Here is a 19,846-nt window from a genome sequence, read left to right as displayed (position 1 = left end):
AATTGAATTTACTACCTCCACGAGAAATGATTGAACATTCATCTTGAAAGTGTTTGAATTTGTCCTTGGTAAAGGACAACAGCAGCGCATGAAAATAAACACTTTGTTATACTGTCAACATTGTGATGATGAATATTCTATTGTCTGCTGCATTTACATAGTCGTCAGGCATCATGCGTGTAAACAACAACAATGAGGGTGCTCCAGTGTGTGTGATGTTATCATCGGAGGCTTCGGGTCACTCCAGCCAGGTTTGTGTGGTGGCACAACGGAGGCCTATTTGCACCCCCATCAGAAATGCAAGTTAGCAGATGTGTGAGAAGCCTTTTTGCGTGCACGATCATCGCCAATGCACATACTCCCCCACACTCCGGACAGCCTCCATTGTGAGCTGTGAAAGTTGCATCTGCATCTGAATGCTTGCAGAGGAAACACTAGTTTGCACTGCTGATCCCCCCCTGATCCGAGTTTGACACTTCTTGCATGTCTTTGTCCCCGACTTGTTCCACCTTCTTCCTCTATTTTTGAATAAGATTATCAGTTCTGTCTCCCACTTGTGTTGAATCATTGTATTTCTTTGGTTTTTAATCCACTTTCTGTCAATGCTCCCTTAAGTCCTGGGTTACCTCTGTGCCATTTCTGTACCCTTGTTGAGTACTGAATCAGCATGAAGCTTCACGAGTCGTAGTGGCGGACCAATCAATGTGTTCAATGTTTGTGCGGACGCCAGGACTGAGAGTCACGATGGGTGAATCGATATATGGATTGATGGGTGTCCAGTGATTGATGGCTGTATTGATCTGCCCATTTTCCTGTGGATTGACAGTATTACTGGGGGTGTAATGGCAACGTGACTCAATATCAGTGGCTTTTAAGTAGTCATGCCAGTGCTCCCTTCCCTACTTTAACATCAGTCCTAATATTACTACAATCATTCTTGTACAATGTAATGTTTTGAGGTAATCACAGCAGTGGGACAGTCAAGTGAAAGTGTTGAACACTGGTTGGTCTGGACAAATTAATTTCTTCATGTTAGATATGGTCGGAAGGTTGATGGATAGATGGCAGTGGGCGAATAAAGGGATGTGCATGGAACATGGTAGGGCAAGTGAGGGGGCTGGAGATAAAGAACACATGCCATGCTACCGCCAGAGCCTCACGTTTCCCTTGGGAGCTCGCCGTGTGTCGGTGAACCCCAGGGGGTGTGCAGGGTGGGCCTCTGGTTGTAGAGGAGAATGCAAAGGGCTTGGCCTTAGGTTGGGCTGGCCTGTGCAACACGCCCTTATTTACTGCCAGAAATGCTAGTGCAGATGGCCATGTGTTAAGGATGGGGGTTACATGCTCGAGGCCAGTGCACCTCAGGGGGAAAGATTTTATTGCAACTATTTCCCAGCAGATCATCAGTGGACATGGCAGGTTAAGGGTACTCTCAATTGTAATGAAATGCCTTGGTAATAAAATTAGTGGGGGCAGTAGCTCATCTGTAAGAAAGAGTTGAATGCGTCTTCGCCTCAACTACTGATGAGGTTCCCACCAAATCCCCCCCCCCCTTGCGTTTTCGGGTTCCTTCATTGTGTATGTGATCTGGTTTGCTGAGTGATGCGCACCATCTTAGTTCCAGAATTGGCTGCAAATGGCCTCATTTGGCCTCTGCACAAGTAACCGGCACTGTGGCACAAACAACCGACAGAGACAGGGACACACCTTTCCGGTTTATGCTGCGTTAGTCATTGATATTCAGTAGACAAGCGCAAACGTATCTATGTGACGGCCATGTTGGCTGGGGCGACTTGACAATGATTGGACATATGTGGCAGCCATGCAAGCAGGGGCTGAATGTTATATTAGCATCGCCATTTACACGCTGTTCAAAAAGAGCGTGTCAGCGTATCCATCCCTGTTGTTTGCTGGAGCAAGTTCTCATCTTGTAGTACTTGTACACGTCTCTCAAACATGCTATTTTTGGTACAATGTACAGCTGGGTTTTTTGTCAAGCCCTGTTCTATTGAATCTACAGTAATTGTAATGAAGATAAAAAAGAAAGCGCACGAAAGTGGCAGTTTGAATGACCCCTCTCCCCCAAGCACCAGTGAGATGAAGTTGTATCAAGTTTAAAACATTTCATACAGTTCCAAGATTTTTACTTCACAGTTCAGAGTTGGAGGCTTTGATTGCATGTTCTCCCCAAGAAACATGCATGGTTGGCCGATCGACCACTCCAAATTGTTCGTAGGTGTGAGTGTGAATGCTTGTTTGTCTTTGTGTGCCCTGCGATTGGCTGGCGACCAGTTCAGGGTGTACCCCGACACTGACTGCTGGGATAGTTTCCTGCATGCCCATGACCCTTGTGAGGATAAAGCAGTTCAGAAGATCAATGAATGAATGAATTAGTCCAATACATTGAGGTTCCACTGAAGCATATACATTGTAAATGAATCAGTGTAATAATGACCTAACAATAAATCTGACTGTAAGCAGTGTTTTATGCATGCCAGGACAACATTTTGTTAATATGTTACAAGTGGTACAACGTGTCGTCCTTATGATTAATATTGTACGGAAAATCATATATTTAGTCAAAGTTGTGAAAATAGCCAATTTTATTAAAAAAACAACAACAACCATTTCCACCATGCGGGAAGATTTATTTAGGATGGATGCACTTCCATTTCCAAATCTTTGAAAGGATATCAAAAGAACCTGGGTTGTTTGACTTTTTCCACCACAGCCTTGCAATCAGTTGATTGGGGTGAAAGAGTCACCGCATCTCATCTGCATACCCGAGGTTAGTTTCCATTCCAAGTGATAGTCGGTACCATTTGGTAGAAATGGGCCTAATGACAATTGCAGGAGCAGTGGTACAGCAACTCGAAGAAAAGATTGTGCAACATGCTTTGGCAATGAGTGTTCCATCAGATGGCTGACTCCCAGGGTGGGAGAAGTCTGGACCGAGCCTCCCGAGTGACCTCTGATTGATTAAGAGGCCATTTCTGGCACTTGGCTGGCCTCAGGCACCATTTGTCACCTGACTGCGCTGTCCTGTTGAGAGGCTCCTCTGGTCCTCCAGTCTACATGCAAAGCTTTTCTCTAAATCCCCAACACGGTCAAACCCGCAGAGGCCACCCATGTCAAAAATCTGGCCACTGATTTCTGAAACCCAGCCTTCTGGATTACTGGAACCCCCAAGCAGTTTGTTTAAATAGCACGATGAGACACTTTCTCCACTGTGCTTTCTTCTGGTCAATCGGTAAATAGATATAATGATGTTAATGGAGCAATTGTAATGAAATAAAATGTTTACATGCCAATGTTAGGCAATAAAGGCTAACAATGCTGAACCACAATGCTTATGATAATCATTTGGAAATTGAAACTGGACCTACGCATAGCCTGGCGGAGACGTGGCTGAGTGGAGCTCATAATAACGTCAAATGAAACAGTGTCTAGTTTCTATTTAACAAACGTCTTGCGAGCGTCACAGTAAAGGACACATTGAAAATGGTCCACAATCTCATTGCAAAAGGGTAACTGCACCGAATGACTGTCAAACTGTCACAGTAACGTTTATCCTGCAGATTGTGCATTTGACTGCTTATCCTCTTTATGAAAATATATTCATCAACAGAGGTCATTGAAAGGTGACACGTTTCTTTGCTGCCAATGTGATAATCATCCAAGCTATAGTGCTGAGATATAACTATATTTAGTTGTGAAATGACCTGTGCTCTGTCCACGCACATTGCTGTTCACGCCTCCTTTTTTTTAATGAAACCGTTTTGCTGATAAGGGGAGGAGAGAATCTAGTCATATGTTTTCCGCGCTGAATTTGAGGAAATGACCAAATCTACATTACTTTGATGCAATTCTGCTGACTGTCACGTTTACTCAACGCGATGCATGGAAATGTTCAAAATAAATTGTGCAGTATAGTAATTTTATTTATTGGGGTTTTCTCTGGGAAAATTGGAACGCTAATCTTATTCATAGCTAGTGCTGTGAGTAATTTGCAGCCAGCGATAAGCGACCACATCAACGTGAACTGCTGATGATAAAGTGACACACATGACATTTCCAACTCATTATTTATTGATCCCATTTCATCTGCCGCCTAAATGTTTTAATCTGCCTGGCCATCCTCAAGCACACATGGCAGAAAGAACCAGATATGCTCCAGGATGTGAGCTGACTGTTACCCCGTCCTATTCATGAAATGGATAACGATGTGCTCATAATGCAGTGCCGTCTTGACCCCATTATAACAATATTCCCACCAATTAAGATCACTTCAGCCTAACCCTAACCCAAACCAAACCATAAAGAAACATGGAGGCTGCCTTGTCTAGCTCAGTGTTATGTATACTTGCATATCCCTTACTTTTTGAGTCACAAAAATATATCTGCTGAAAGCCTCATGTGGTTGGAGTATATCCCACTGGGTCAACAAGGGGCTTTTCACTCCACAACAGGGCGCGCAAGTCACAAGCAGGAACGATGGATGTAGACATTGCTCGGTGGTTAACGGCGTGCTGTAGTTGGATCAAGGGGTCTTACACATCCACCACACATCCATATAACTACTTGAAGCCTTCGATAGCTGGAATAGACCAGGTCACGCTGTGACAATGAGGCACTCTACAGTGTGTGTCCATGCCAACAGGAAAAGCTCAGTTTGACTTTTTTTTTAATCCTCTCGCCACTCTTCGGCCTTTCTTTCTGATGTACACGCACTCACAATTGACAATAAAGCGGCCACGTACTGCCATTCATATCTAATTGGAAGATATAAATCAAAGAAATATAACAGAAGAATTGCATTTCCATTCCTTTCAATGGGAAATATTACTTCGATTTATGAACAGTTCAGGTTACAATCGTGCTCAGATCCAATCAAGTTTGTAACTTGAGGTTCCACTGTATTCCACTTATTGTTTCATGAAAACAAATTCAAATTCATTTTACAGGGTTTTAATGTGGGCCAATTCACTGGGCTAACTTCAAATGACAAAGAATTTCCCTGTTTTCCTGAGCCTCTTATTACAGTATCAATCCCATAATATATCTGCTTAAACCATCAGTGTAGCTCCATTAATGAGCGCTTAAGACTGGAGCAGATTATGCATGTCACAGTGCAAGGGATGAAGCTAATGAGCTGACAGAGTAGTCGACATTTTCAGGAAGGAAGGATATGACTTGGTCGAGGGTGGAGAAGGATATAAGGGGTTAAAGTGTCACCAGGAAAGGAACCGGCCCAAAGGTTGCTCTGTTCACACGCTCTCACGTTTGGTCTATTCCGGTGTGTCATGGCGCTGGCACACACATGGCATGCGCTGACACAAAAACACATGCAAACAGGTGCGGTGTGTGTCGGTGACAGTATGGTGAGCAGCTGTGTGGCTAGGGGCTCGTTGCACAGGGTGGCGCCGTTTGCATTCTCCGACCTTACCAGCGGGCGTAGCATTTGACGCATGCACAAGTACAAAAGTCAGAGGGCAGCTGCACAGTGTCAGTCATTGGGCCCCCCCAACAGGCAACTGCACACACACTCAAAAATCGTACTGTCTCCTAAATGATACTTAATCTTTACAGCGAGCCTGGCCAACGCAGCTCATTCCAAATCCGAAGGAATTTGTTACTGCTCAGCCCTCGTGCTGACTCCAAATGGTCTCATAGCCTGCCAAGGGTAGCACACTTATACCTCTACTGCTGACCCAAATATTTACCTACCCCCTTCGCCAACCCCAAGCTCCAGTCCAAAAGCTCAGGCACAAAAAAAAAAAGATCCCACCTCCCATGCAGGCTGCCAGTCCCCAGTTAAGTCCGCCTTGGAGTTGGGAGGCTATCTGGGATTTAAGGCAAAAGCCCTTTATCCAGGGACTTTTGTACAAGCTGGGGCCAGCAAATGTTTCATGTCAGCAAAACACATTAAATGCTACAAATGGCATCTTTTCAGCTCCCCAGGGGTGGCCAACAAACTTTTGTGGAGAAAAAAACAAACACAAATGTGTAAACACCCATATTGGAGACTTTGTAGTTTGCGCTATTTTATTTGTTCATGAGATTTTTTCTTCAGCTGGTTTGATTAGCCTACATTTTCAAGATGCATTTTCTCATCATCCTTAACTAACCGGAATTCTTGAGTACATTGGTTCTCAAAGGTTTTACAACAGTACCCCCTAAAAAATGCATCGCGCTTCATTCCTAAAAGGTATACGTACGTATTTGGTAAAATGGTAAGCCACTATTACATTATGCACAGTGTGAAAAAGTAATAAGGATAATGATTTAATTAAAATGTATTGGACTTAAAGTTAAATAAATAAACAAAATGCTAAAGTTCTGAATCAAATGCAAATGTGTTGGATTCAAAAGTTCAATATCATAGAACTTTTATCAATTGTATTTGGCAGGATTTTTAACACACTGCTTTGTGGTGTGTCAAATTCACAATTCACCTTTGTTTTATCAGGATTTTTAGCCTCTAGCCCTAAGAAAATTCACTGTTTTCAAGAGTTAGCCCAGGTGTCCGTGCAAATCTAGCTGGGGGAAAGGGCGTGTGTGTGCGTGTGTGTGAGTGAGAGAGGAAATGACAAGAATGATCACGTATGCATGTCAGTACGAAGTGCTGGGACGTAAAAGGCAGACCAGGATGCAGGAATTCACTGGACCATCTTTATCACACCCACATCAGTTGCTCATCTGCATGCAGATGCTTTCAACTGCAGAGCAATGTTTCTACACACACCCACATCATCCCTGCTTGCATCAGACACATGATCCCTTGGCACATGATCAGGCTTATCATAGATTTGTATTTGTGTTGATGGTTCTTTGTAAATTCAGTTTGCTTTTACCGTAGGTTTGCTATTTTATTTGACTAATTATGCTTCAATTTAGTTTAGGAATGATGTTTTAGTATTTAATTTAATTTTGTTCAATAAACTCAAGTCAATTACAACTCTTCTGTACGGCTTCAAAAATGAACTCTGAAAGCTCATGTATGATATTGACAAAGACCGCCACAAACCATAAGGATAATTTCACTATAGTTATAGTTAGCTTTATAAACATAAGATGTAGTTACAGTTAATTAAAAAAAAAACGTTTTTTATTTTATTCTGATAACAAAAATGTTTTTTCAATTGTAGTTTTTTGGGGAATTCATTTTTATTAACTACTTTTAACCCACTGCGCTTAGGAATAAGACCGATGCTTATTCCGCATGTAAAGCCACAGGCCAGGTACATCTGCTCTATTTTATAAGCCTCAAGTTTGTAATTTTGTGACCGACATAGTAAATCCTGCGTGGTGCATATCTGCACATAGGCGGGCTGGTAATTTCTCAAACAAACCGGCTGATCTGCAAAAGGGAGGGATGAGCCACTGTTGGAGTGGTCACAGCCAAATTTAATCCTGGCCAATCAAAGTGTCTTTTTTTTTTTTTTTTTAACTTCTTTGAAGGCGGCTTTCTAGTCTCTTACTAGGCCAAGTGAAAGTTTAGTTCAACTCTCTGCTCCCAAATTGCCAATACTATCAACATACCTTTGGGAGTCAGCACGAGGGTATCTTTTGTTTTCACACAATGCAGCTTTTCTATTGGATCTTTTTGGTGAGTGTAGGTGTTTCTAAAGTTATGGCTGGGAAGTGTATGCCAGCATTTAATAGGTTTAGTTTTCTTCCAGTGCTGGATTTCTGTGACTTCTTTTGTTTGTCCAGCCGGTTGTGAAACACATTCATTATCATAGAAGCCCAGTTGCAGTGAGGGATAGATCCACTCTGTGCCACCTGTCCATTAATAAGGATGCATCTGGAGAGCCAGTATGGGTGAGAGCAGCTGGAAAAGGTAATCCCGTCTCTCCAGGTCAGCCTTCAGACAAGCTCTAGCAGGCCCTACTTACTCTGGCCTAATTAGCACGCGCCAACAGGGAAATCTCTCCCTCTTACACCGATTGCACACCTAGTTTTGCAGCCAGACGTCACAGGGTTAATTCTTTCCAGATTTCAAGCTGCACGTTTTGATCAGCTCGAATGTGCTTACGCTGCAGCTTTGGTGTCACACAGTCTCACAGGATAAGGGGAACGATTAGAACTAGATGGCATTAGATTGGATGCAGTGCAGTTTAAGAATGGAAGATTTCTTCCATTTTTACTTTCATGTCAAGTTGGGGTCTAGATAAGCGCTTGTGAAGAGACACTACAGAGCAGCTAGCCTACATCTTAGAAACGTATCTCGGAAAACTGAGACATGACTCTGATGAGCAAGGACTTGAAGCAAGGAGGTTGATGTCATGTTTGAAAAATTAGCTTTGGGTATTTATGTATTCTTGTTTTAGCATGCATGATCATTGGAGTCTACGTATATACCGTTGTATGAATTTAAAAATACCTGACAGCTTCAGTGGAGTTGGATTGGGTCGCAACAGACAAAGTAATAGCATCAAGGGGTGGATTACGAATAATATAGTTGTCGGATGCTTGATGGGACACAGTGTCAAAATCAGTGACAATGGCAAAATCAAAACAGCAGTGACGCCCCAATTGAAGAGCTTTTTGGATTTTAAGGGTTCATTCTTTTCTTTCCCCTTTTTGTGTTGCGTGCCAGCCGCTCGAGTGAAGCTCGAGTGACGCTCGAGTGAAGCGTGGAAAAACAGCGCAATATTCACTGATGCCCTTTCACCTGTTGATTGAACAGCAGAACCAGACAAACAGCTAAAGTATGCCAAATTTCACAGGCAGACATATGCTCGACAAGACTAACCGGCCATGTTGCATATGTCACAAACTCATTTACAGCACATTTAAAGGCACACAACTCGGTTCATGTTGGAATATTCAGCTTTTCCCAACGTAATTGCACTTTATAAAACCATGCAATTTTGTACAATACTCTTTATTTAAGGCCTGAACTGGAATAATGGCATTCCAATACATTTTCACGGTCAAATCAAACTATCTCTGTATTAAGATATATATGTAACAGCAAGACCTTTATTTACCAGGCACACTCATCCGTACAAACACAACGCCACACTGGAGACAATCCTGTTGTGGCAGGACAGATGTGCACGCCTGGTGTCTGACCCCTCTCATAGTCCTCCAAAACAAGTCCATTTACCAGCCCCCTCCCACGCATGCTGCTCTTCAAGTGTGTCTCCCCAAAAAAGGGAAGGGGGGGCAGTGTATCAGGTGACCTTAAAAAGAAAAAAAAAAACAGTTGTTGGGACTGGCTGAAAATGGAGCCTGGATTTATTCAGTCTAAATTGTATCCCGGTGAAAATCGTGTGGCCTCTCAATGCGCTCTCTACTTTGAAGTGGCCATTTGTGTTTTGCTCAGAGAGCTAATTTAACGGAACTCTATTAAGGGCTATGGTTTTAATAGGATTGATTTTGTGTGTGTGTGTCCACTGAATATGAATATTCCAATACATTTATGTCCTCCATCTGCCAGTGAGTAGATAATTGTCTAAGTGCCCCACAGGTTGGTAGTTTTCGTTCTGGTTAGGGCAACATCACCCAACTCGGTCTCCTGTTTCTAGGTTGAGTTTAGCTTCACACACACACATTAAAGCATCAGACACATGTGTACATACACACACAGCTGGTAGGGATTAGAAGAGAGGAAGCAGAGCGAACACACTGGGTCTCAGAGTCAAAACAGCACAGTTGGACTTGACCTATGACCTGCATGGATAACATCAGTATACACACTCGGAGGTGTTTGCCCAAAAGACCAAAAAGAGAAACTTTAGCTTTGATTACATTCTCTCATTCCCTTCTGAAGTTTTCTTTTTTTTTTCTCGACTTTCCAGCAAAGTATTAGGCTGTATGATAATTAATAGCTTCCACCAAAAACCCTTTCTCTGCAATTTTCCTGCAGGATGGAGTGCTGAAGTGGCTCGGCGGTTTGGTTCTGTCCTACCTGGGGCTATAGACAAGTGCGATCTTGCATGTTAACTAAAGTTTCACCCCCCGCTGAGCTCCTCCTCTGTGCCAATTCCTCGAGATTAATGAATTTTTCACTTGCACTTCACGTTTATGCCTCATCCACTCTCTCCATCACTTCTTCATGTATCATTTCACCCTCATCTTTGTTTAGTAAGGTGATAAAATTGGAAACATTGTTTCAGACTAAGACAAATCACTTATGGCCATCATGTATTTTATATACGTATGTGTGCATGTGTGTGTGTGTATCTGAAAGAGACACGTTTAAGTGTGTGTCTGTTAATTCTGTCTCCATCCTGCTGCTATTGTGGAATAAGTAGGGTCATTTAGCTGCAGCCTCAGATACCAGCAGGTGATAAGTCACACCAATGAGCCTTGCACTTGGAAATGATGCTTTTTTCCCTCTCACTGCTCTCTGCTTCTATTTTAATATCTCTGTACTCGTCCAAAGTTTTATGCTATTTGAAATTCAGCTAATTACTTCAATGGTTGCTCAGTAGACAGAAACTGTCAAAGTCTTATTATTAGTGGATATGCATACGAACAAATAAATTCATTTATTGAGCACTGAGAATGACAACCACCAGATGTGCAGTTGATTTAGTGTGTAGCATTTGCCAGAAGAACAATGTGATTAACGCACAGACTAATAAAGTTGCAATGTTAGTACAGTGCTACCTTCACCTACAAGTTTAATTTGCTCTGTGACCAAGTTCATAACTCATAATTTACTTGCATGTGGAATCTGCTAATATTTTACAACAGTAAACTGCAGATGCTTTATTACGTTGTTTACATGTGACGTGTGTACGTAAATGTGAAGCAGTTCTGCCGGGCCTCAAGTGCATCTGTCCCTCTTTTTGTCCGGTTTGTTTACAGAGTTGTTATTGCCTCATTAAGTGTTAAAATACATATAAGGATTATCTAAAAATAAACATTCGATTTTTGCTTGAAAACATACTTTCTCTGGGTTTTAATGCAGAAACAATGTAGATGATGAGTCAAAGCTACGGTAACAAAAAAAATGTTTAGGCTCCCAGGTGGCCCACAATTTCAAAAAAGACATCTTTTGCCCGTCAGGGTTCACTACAGAAAATCACTCACTGTGGTTGGAATGTTGGATGACATTTATTTTCAATGTCAGGGCATAATTCCTAGAATGGTGATCAGCTCCTCCCTGCACAAATCCAATCTTCAACCTTATCTGCTGGGTCAAAAATAATCAACTCAACATTGGGTAATAGTAACCCGTTCTGCTCGAAATCCAGAGTCATCCAGAAAGGAAAACAAACCAGCATTTTTAATGTATTTTCCCTGTAGTTAAGGAAGGTCATCTAGTCAATTTAGTCCCCTCCCTAGCATCAGACCAAATCTTATTTAAAACCATGGCTGCATTGAAATAGTGCAACAGTGATCCTCGAAAAAATTCTTGTAATTTATTGGCAAGAAGGGGGCAAGGCCGGCATCAAATGCTCTGAGCTGTCTTGTTTCTTAACAAGTTAAATCTTGCTGACTTTGCATTTTCTAGCAGCAGTAGCGTTGACCTTGATACAAAAAGAACTAAATGGAAGCCAGTCCTTGAGTTGCGGGGTAGTGCGTGACAAGAGAATTTAACGTGGGACGAAAAGAGCCCAAAGTGAGGACAGCGAGAGGTTTGCAGGGTTAATCATCCAAATTTGTCTCAAGATGTAAGGCTATAATTTGCTCATTTTTGACATGGGAATGCCAAATATGCCTTTCAAGAAATGCACAGTCGCCAAAAGTCGCAAGTTGTGCCTCATAATAGATTTATAACATTTGGAAATTGTTTTTATCTTGCTCCATTTTAGTCTTTTAATTTCAAAGACTTTCCAAATAATAAGATTTTATTCTAGCTGCAGGATGTGTTTTTTCCTCGGGGCATGCTGTACAGTAGTTGGTGTGTTGTGCTTCCAAATTGGCAGAGCTTTCTATGGTTTAAATTGAAGAAGTCCATTTTATGAGGACGCTTGCCAACTTTTATTTCAGGATATGTGATCTTGAGGTCAGGGTTTTGGAGAAATAAATAGTGTGCGCTCCAAAATACCCATATTTTATCTTGGCAAGCGCTGCCAAAAGAGGGGCTCTTCAACTTGTCTCCGAGCACTCGTGTATCCCACAAAGACTTGTGGGCCACTGATCGCATCACACGGGTGCAAGTTGCTGGCTTACGTGAGCATGAAGTCATCAACAAATCTATAATTGCTGCTTTCTCTTGCGTGTCTCTTTTTTTTTTCTTTCTTTCCTCTGTTTCGTCTGCCAGTCTGAGCCTGCCTGTACATGCATGGCTGTGACTGATGCGGAGCCAAACTGCTTCGCGGTGACGAAGACACATGTACAGTACGAGACAAACGCTAATGAGTAACCTGGGTGACTGTATGCCAATATTCTGACCGTATACTTATGAATCTTGCCTGAGGGGGTCTGGGCTGTGGTTTGAGGCTTTTGAACACAAGGAGTGATTAGACGTTAGGTTGGACTGCGCTGTGTGTCACTTGCGTGAGTAATCTTAGACAACTGAAGACAGAATGAATGCTTCAGGGTCGCTGGGGTTCCCCTAAATCATGTGAAAGCTGTGTTTTAGATGAAACACCTGTCAGTTTACAGTATGGACATAAAGCTTTGTACTTGTTTACAAGGTGTGTCTTAATATAGGCTCTTTCGCCAACAAGTACAGTCCAGTCTGAATTGTTGTGTTCTGTTTTTGAAGGTTATTTCTGCATCAAAGACTTCTCTTTGCCTTGTTGTTCTCATAGGGATAAAATATGAAGCAAGGGGTTGCTTTCGGAAAGTTTTAAAAACACGTGGAGGATTTTATTTGCACACCTACTGAAACTATGTCCCACGTTGGTATACAGAAACGAGCAGACTGACACAAATGTTATCTGCACACCTATTTGAGAGCAGTTTGTTTTGAATTGTAAGACAAAGGTAGATGTAGATGATGTCGTTTTGGTTGCAGCTGCATTTTGGCATTTACCGAAAACCTCCTCTTGATGTCTGAACTTTTGGCTTTGTATTTTCTAAAGATCTGGCTTGTGTGTCCAACAGTTTATGGCAATAGCACGGACTTACCGTTAAGCGAGTTCCGACAAAGGCAACATTTTCTTAGTGATGAGCATTTATTATTGTTGTAACATTCAAAAACACACCATGACATGATGGTTTTGAGCCCTCTCCACTCCATTCTCATGCAATGGACTATTCCATATTCTTACTGCACATATTTACTACAGTAAATGGGCTCACTCAAATGTGTTCTGTTCTAGGTGGGAAAATTGCTACAGTGGTTGTGCCATCACTTTGTGAACAAGTGATGTGTTTACCTGCTTGTATATTGCAGTACTTAGCGTGATATTCATTATAACTCCTGAACAGCAACACAGAAACGTACCTTTTTTTTTTTATAATGGAGCGTTTTGTTTACATGCAACATATCAGTGGACTGCAGTCGAGTTCCGCCTTTCTAATAGGGACAAGTTTTAAGTCTGAAGATGAGATGCCGAATCAAATGCTGAGCCATGTTTCCCATGAGTGAGCTATTGAATGTGATTGAACATAACTATTTTCAACACTAAACAAGGGATTATCCTACTACACTCCCATGTTTTAAAGTGCCAGGATAGTGTGGCACCAACGGTTACTTTTAGTTCATGTCACATCTTTGGCAAATAAAACAGTGCATCTTGCACTGAACAGAACTGGCTTAGGAGGATAAAAGCCAGCATTGCTGCCTGAGCATGTCAAAGCTTCAGGTTGCAACACACACCTGGCTCAGCTGAGTCAGGGCACGAGCAAGGGAGTCGTGTTTGGGTTGAACTCGAAACTATTTTTCTCCTCCTTGTTTACTCTGTGTTTCCTCAGAAGGCCTCCCCTTCTTGCTAAATCGTCAGTGCCACTCCTCTGGTTGTACGGTGTTTTCTGTTCTGTGTTTATATCGCAACGGCATGTCAAGTTGTGCTCACAATTTGTGGAGGTTAATGAGGGGGTGCGGAAGTGGGGAGAAAAATAGCATTCTATAAAATTGTACCTTAGAGTAATAGCCTAATTGAACTGAAAATAAAAAAATGGTTTGGGCATCATGATTCATCTTTATTCCAACTCGTTTTCTTGTGGCACTCCTTTTGGTGGACCTGTCTTGGACACCAGGAGGTAGTATGTTTTATTAAGATGCAATATTACTGTAAAATTTTCAGAGGATAAAGAATATACGAGGTATGAGTATTGTTGTATTGTTTGTCTACCTGTGTTGCTCCACCATTTGTGTTGAAATATTGGTTGCTTCTACAATCTTGACTATTGACGCTAAATGTGTAATTAGCATTGAAAAGGAATTTTAGAATATGTATTGACTTTAAGAAGGCTTTTTAAAAAAACACATCATTGATTATCTTTATTTTGTTTATTTTGACAGTAAATCTTTAGACGTAAAAGCGTCTTTTCCAAACTGCTTCTTATTGTAAAGTGAGTTGATTTGAGTTGACTGCCGCCATACAAAACTTGCAAGTAGGATCACTCTTCTCAAGTTACCACTGTTTAATAATGTGTGACATTGCAGTTTACAGTGCCATGAAAAATGAGCTGCATGTCATGTTCAGAATTAAAACCTAAAAAGCATCAGTTGTGTGTTTTCCTTCTTGTTCTCCTGAGAGGTTATTCATATTGGGATCCCCTTTTTTGTAACCTAACCTCTTCCCATCGAGAATCATTTAGACCGTGTTTTGTTTCCTCTCTTTTTTGCCATCGCTGCGTGTGATGTCGGAAATGTTTGTCTTTTCACCCGGGTTCCGTTGTCTTTTGTGTGTCTCTCGTCTCAAACAGCATGTCAGCTAGGCAGGGCGGCTCTGGAAGGATGTGTGTGTGAGAAAAAGAGCGTGTGCACTGAATGCAATGTTTCAGAAAAAATGGTACGCCTGCCTACACGCACACACACACATGCACATACACGTGCACATACACACACACGCCTTTGGCCTAATGGGAGCTGACACTCTGACAGGCTCTCTGAGCTCTTTATCTGGGCCTCCTGCCTTAGATTGTTGTGCGTAGCCTTGTGTAGTTGTGTGTTGCGGTTTGTGTGCATGTGACCCCAGCGGGGCTAGTCGCTAGGCCCCTTGAGAGTTCTTTAACCCCCAGCCAGAGTCAGCCTCATTTACATTGAAATGGAAGAGTGGCAGGGCCTCTTTATGGACTGTTTGCGTTTGCTCTATAGAAAAGTCTCAACCCCACCCTGCTCACATGCGCGCGCACACATGCACGCTGGATACATGGGAATGCCCGGCTGCAGCTCACATTTTGCCAAATGGTTTGGCGGTTGTGCCCTCTTTATGACTATATGAGTGTGTGCGTGCATGTGTATGTGGGAGTTGCTTGAGTTATGGGAGAGAGGGTCAAAGAGGTCTGCTGGATCAGGTCTGTGTTACAGAGGCCACAAGGCTGCTAAGTGTTTTTCCAACTCACGCTCTCTCACCACTCTTCTACCTTCCTAATGACTGTGGGCCAAGTGCTGATGTGGAGTCTCCCGGGCTCCCCCTCAGCTCGCAGGTTCCACGCTGCAGATAAATACCACCCGAGACATACAGATTGTTGGATCTGAACTCTCTCCTTCAAGAACTTCATCGTACTCCAGAGGGGAAGTTCTAAATCTGGCCCCAGATCAGTGAACAGACAGATAGGCCTCCTAAAGTCGGTGTAGGCTGCCAGAAACCACACGTCTAATTATAGCATGCAGGAAGCGAGTGGGAAGGAACCCTAAGCCCATACAATTATGTTTCTGTCAGGGAAAGACTGGAGCATAGTATGTGAGCACCAGTCTTCTTCCTTCTCTCATCTAGTTCACTGCCATAAAGAAAAACAAATGTGGCCTCTTGTCCAAGGTTAACGTACGACGGTATTTCTCTACTCTCTTGGCTTATCTCTCTATAACGGCCCTCCATAAAGAGGAGAGCAGGGTGTGGCTCCTTAAAGTTAAGTGCACATACAGTAAATAAAGTCGATATTGCCGTATTTCTACTCTGTTTGGGAGTTTCTTCTTGATAGAGTTGCATTTAAGTTTTTCTGTGCACAAAAAAGGAATGTGTGAACACAGTGGATTGCAGTTAAATCTGTATGAAGTCAATATAAGAAGACAGTGATGTGTTTACCATGTGAAAAGAAGAAACCAACTAAACACCCTCACACACAACTGAAAGTTCCTCAAAACATGTAATCTTGGTAGAAAAGTAGTGAGGTGCACTACGTAAAAGAAATCTTCACTTTTGCCTTTGTTGTCTCTACCATTGATTTTCTTACAATGTAGTATTCACCAGTGAAGTGGTTGAGGTAGTAGTGGAGGTGGGATGGGGGTGAAGCATCTTGAAAACTTTCTCCTTTGCCAAGATTTGAATGAAGTGCTTGTCAGCCAGGAATTCAATGGCAGCCACATTGTACATCGGTGGAGCTACAATATGTCTTACAAAGTAATGCACGTGTGGTATGGTTAAATTCGTGTTTTGGGATACAGCTATCACGTTTAAGTAAAGTTTGACATGTTAGCTTCATACCACTTCGTTTTCCGGTTGTGGATGAGTCATTTTGTGCATGTGGGTTCAGTCGCCACAATTTGGGTCACTTTTCCTCCCTTTGATTGAATCCAGATGGTTATTTTTAGTGGAATTGTTGCCTTTATGAAGCAAATGTTTCGTTATATTAGATGACTTTGTTTTTGTGATCATAATGCATTATAGAAATGGAAGTTGCATTTTTACTCAGAAAGGTAAAACTAACACTAATTAAGATACATGGCCATATTGTGGCTGACATTATGGCGCACATAATTTGCAGGTGTCAAAGTGTCTCTTGTTCACCTCAGATCTTCTTGATGTCTCATTTCCACAATCTTTGTAAGCAAAAGCATGCCGCCATCTTTGCATGACTCAAGCAGTCTTCACACAGGAACACACACTGGTATACTATTTCTAAACAGAGTGCTCTGAACTGTGACCAATAAACCCACCAGTGTCCAAGCAAAAGGACTTTCATGTGAGGCCAAGTGGTCTACCGCTACTTTTCCCTTCAGGATATGGACGGGACACACATTCAGGGTCGGCTTACCAGTCATAAAAACAGTCGACTGTCCACAAAACAAAACCAACACAAGCTGTTTGTTGACTTGTTTTGAGGTGACCGGTTTCATGCTGTTTTACATCTTGACAACCTGGTTGGAGTTGTGTGTTTTTTTTGTCTCCATTTGGGGAGTACAAGTGGCTCATCACACGGTTTTTCAAAATGAAATGCTAAAAACAGTCTGTCAAAACAAAGGATATTTTTTCTGGCTCGTTCGTAAAATTCTGCAATCTGTATGTGAAACAAAACCAAGCAGTAGTAATATTGTGTTTGCGGAATATGAATTAAACAGAAAACTCAACCTGTTTTATCTCATCACAGGGGGCTGCCTTTTTGCTTGACTTGCTGTCAACTGAAAATGACATCACCGTGTCAAGGAGCTCAGCTTGCGAACGTCACATGATGAGACCCAGAAAACAGGTGAGCTATCTCCTGGAAGTTTAACACAAGATGAACAAAATATACATTGAGTTTGCGGCTTCGCGCCCACCCAAAATATGATCAAGTTCTGGTGCACCACTGCTCAGATCTGTTAGATGTTGTCTTTCCTCACATATTCTGAAGTGGATTCGAGTAGGCTAAAAACACCAATACAAAATATTCCTAATTTCTGATTCAAACGAATGAAATCTTTTCAGGTGAGTCTTCACACAATATCAATGGGTACAGCTTTGTGTAAAACAGATCCCATAATGCGATAAATATTTCACTAGTGAAACTTGTACAAATCCTCTGTGTCTCTAACTTTAAATGTGACGAATGCAGCTTTTGTTGTTATCTGTATTTGTTATGTAAAACTACCATCTGGTTTCATGTTGGGTTGATGATGGAACGGTCCCATTTGCAGTGTAGTTTACCTCTGTGTTATATTTACTACATTGAGTCATTATAACTTTTGACTCAGTCTTGTTTAAAAGAAACACAAACTTTTTAACACGAGTCACTAATCATTTTCATTCTGTTTCCTCCCGTGATGTTAAATGTCTCACATAACACTGAATTATTACTATAACCATGACAACCACAGTCAAATACCATCCAATAATAACAAAATCCAAGCCACCATGTTTTCCCAACCCTAAAGCCTAGTGTTCTGTTCCTTACCAGACCTCAACGGTCATGGTGATCCATCAGAAAACATAATTCTTCCTGCAAACATTTTTGTTTGTCACTTTGCAAAGAGGAGGACTTCCTGAACCAAATGAAACATGTTGTTCGCTCCAGCTTAATATTTCAAAGTGAAGTAGTTGGAAAGTAGAACCCATTTTGGGAACAAATGCAGTGGTCAATTTCCTCTCATCATCACAAGCACTACAATGTTCCAGCATAACACAAATAACATTATTTCTTATCAGCAGCATCTCTGGCAGCCATCAACAAGTACGTTTAGCCATGGGAAGCAAACAGACAAATGACAAAGAAACTGTTTTTATATTCTTTTGCGGCCATACATCACTGCTTATCTCAAGCTCTGTTTAACCTCTTTGACTAACTACTACAAAACCACGGCACGCTGTGGTCAAACGACTAACCCACAATGACCTCAGCTGGAAGACAGGCGATCCCCTGCTGCTTTTGGAGGTGGATTTGTATTGAAACCACAAACTACTCAAGATGTTTACTCAAGTCAACATTGTGTCAACATTGTGATTTTTTTTTCATTTTTAAAATCAGTCGTCGACCTGCTGCCCGCACCTCAAAACACAAACTCGCTCAGTCGCTCCATCTATTAAGTCACTTTATCTAATCACATTCAGATTCTTTCACCTTCTATGTCAGAATTTTTAAAATGAACACCAATTTACATAACTGCACAGTAACAGCTCTCTGCAGTATAGGCCGATTGAGCACTCCAAATTGTCCCTAGGTGTGAGTGCGAGTGCGTTTGGTTGTTTGTCTTTGTGTGCCCTGCGATTGGCTGGCAACCGGTTCAGGGTGTCCCCTGCCCACTGCCCGATGACGGCTGGGATAGGCTCCAGCACGCCCGCGACCCCCGTGGGGACTAAGCGGTACAGAAAATGGATGGATGGATGTATGTTGTGTAGCTTGAGGCATTTAAAGCCTACTGCCTTTTTTCCTTTCTCGAACAGGAAATACACAAATTCAGGTATTTTAATGATGAAATCTGGGACATTACTGGATTGAAACCACTGTGCATCACTTGCGAGATGGTGCCGTATTTAGCAGTCAAAAAATGGCAATAAAACATCCCACCTCCGAGCTTGTGGATGACAGTAAGTCTGTCAGCAGGCACTGAAAGGCTTGAATGGAGTTATTAGTAAACACATTTATCTTCAGGATATGCCTTTGTGGAAAGGCACTCAAGGCTGCACCCACTTGCAAGCAGTTGTTTCTTATCTGAAGCTAAATGGAAGTCGAGACGACAACCACAATTAGGCGGCACAGTGCAAGATGGGAGAGGGTCAAACACATTGTAATTACTCTGTCACCCCAGCGGGGCCATTGACACTCAAGCACTGGATACAGATCAACTAACTCACCACTAGAACAAATATATGCACCATTAAGGGCAAGATAAATGTACAGTTTCAATCAAGTCTCCACTGTGAGGAAGTCAGCAATCACAAGGGTCAGAAGCCAAGCATGTACAGAGCTGAACGTGTATGTTAGAGGGTGCAGCAAAAAGATTCAGAATTTCAACATCCTCCCTTCATAAAGGTAATGTATACCGTCTTGCCTTGAGATCTGTGTTTAATTTGTCCCACAGTCGTGCTCGTAACTCAAGACACTCTTTTTCTATTGAATTGATTGCTTAATCTGG

The 19,846-nt window shown here is 42.0% G+C and overlaps 1 long non-coding RNA gene across 1 annotated transcript in view; it reads left to right on the top strand.

The window, feature by feature from the left end:
- The first annotated feature begins 13,901 nt into the window (after positions 1 to 13,901).
- The window catches only part of LOC133153231 (uncharacterized), a 74,517-nt gene continuing 68,572 nt past the window's right edge, over positions 13,902 to 19,846 (top strand). The window contains exons 1-2 of the long non-coding RNA XR_009714274.1: positions 13,902 to 14,112; positions 17,386 to 17,484. This is a non-coding gene — a long non-coding RNA (uncharacterized LOC133153231). The remainder of the gene's footprint in view (positions 14,113 to 17,385; positions 17,485 to 19,846) is intronic.

Source organism: Syngnathus typhle, linkage group LG4 (genome assembly GCF_033458585.1).
Source record: "Syngnathus typhle isolate RoL2023-S1 ecotype Sweden linkage group LG4, RoL_Styp_1.0, whole genome shotgun sequence".
In the NCBI taxonomy this organism is placed as follows: Eukaryota; Metazoa; Chordata; class Actinopteri; order Syngnathiformes; family Syngnathidae; genus Syngnathus; species Syngnathus typhle.
The sequence above is the reverse complement of the archived record's forward strand: the minus strand, read 5'-3'. Positions and strand labels throughout refer to the sequence as shown.